Genomic DNA, 1612 nt, shown 5'->3' on the forward strand with positions numbered 1-1612 from the left:
TACCACAAGGCTCTGAGTTCCTCTCTAGAGCTGTGAACAATTGTTATTGTTGTTTAGTTGATTAGTCTACCCCCATTTCTTGGCCAAAACAGTGGAGCGGTTTGTCATTTTCTTCTCCAAGGGAGAAGGGATGAACAATTACGGTATATAACTAAGATCCTTTCTGCCGAGGTATTTTTTTTTTTACACAGTCTAACAATAGGTGGTTTCGGTTTTGTTTTATTTTTATTCCCTCTCCCTCTCCCTCCCTCTGGCAGCGTCTGTATTCTAAAAGAGCACCGTTTGTTTGAAAAGACCGTTTTCACGGAGAAATTTCAAGAAGGGGAGGGTAGAGTGCTGGGCCCAGAAGACCCGTGTAAATTTATCACGGGAATTAACAAGGCCGGCGTTGCTGTGTAATGGAGGAGACACAAAATCGACTTGGAAAAAGAAAGATCTGCGGTTCAAGTTCCAGCTCCCAAACACGTGGATTGGATGACCTCGGACAAACCGCTCTACCTGTTTGTCTCGAGACTACTCTTTAAGACCATAAATTGCAGGGGAGGTGCCGGCCTTCTTTGGTAAAGAGAGTTTCCTCATCAAGGGAGTCCCTAATCTAATGAAATCTCAGATCCCGTTCCCATCTCCTACCATAAGACCTAGAACTAGACAGGACCTTAGAGTTCATGGAATCCAAGTCCCTGCTTTTGCACAGCAACAAGGAGGTCTAAGACTAAGGCTATTGGTCTTAAAGAGTGTCTCCTGGGTTCAAGAAAACTCGGCACTTGCTTTCATTGCTAACGAAGCACTTGTATGCATCTATCTCTCCTCTGCCTGGCTGGATTCAGGCAGTCTCTCCACACGCTCTCTCCTGGCCTAGATACCTAGAACACAGTCCCTAGCACCCATGTTCGTAAGAGGCAGAGTGAGAAGCGGACGTGGACGTGGAGTCCAGAAGACCTGTATTCATTCCAACCCCGCCTCTAACACTACCGGTGCAGCACCTCTCCCAGCGCTGCCCGACCCAGCGAGCCACTTTCCCCTCTCGGTAAAAATGAGGATGACTTTTAAGATGCCTCGCAATGTTAACTCAATGAGCGCGTCCCAGTGTGGGTTCTGCCCTTCACATTCTTTGGATTTCTTTCCAAGAGGTTTAGTTTTATGATCGTCCTAGCAGCCTTTGTTAGAATAAAGAAGGAGCAAAGTGGGTCCTTCCGAGGAGGCTTTCTGCAGGAGCTACTACCCAACTTGGGAAAGTCATTGTCCTCTTCGCTGGCAAATATCACGACTCAGGGCCTGGCTAATGTTGTAAGGCACTGGTTAGACTGCTGGTGAGGGTCAGGCTCTCCCGGCTCCACGAGAGCTGACTGCTGCTGATCTGTACCGCCTGCCCTCTCGACAGCCCGAAGCAAGGTTCTCCGCTGGGTTTAGAGAGAACCCGGCAAGCAGGAAATCTTCAGATCTGGCGCTATTACCTTCGCCTTGGGAAACCAACTCCTACACCCTCGGGCTTCTGGATCTGAGACCCAGAGAGCCGCCCAGCCCCAGCCGTTCCCCTGAGGCCTGGGCGGAAGGAGTATAGGCCTTTTTTTTTTTTTTTTTTTTTTTTTTTTTTTTTTTTTTTTTTTTTTTC

Source organism: Gracilinanus agilis, chromosome 6, assembly GCF_016433145.1.
Source record: "Gracilinanus agilis isolate LMUSP501 chromosome 6, AgileGrace, whole genome shotgun sequence".
Lineage (NCBI taxonomy): Eukaryota > Metazoa > Chordata > Mammalia > Didelphimorphia > Didelphidae > Gracilinanus > Gracilinanus agilis.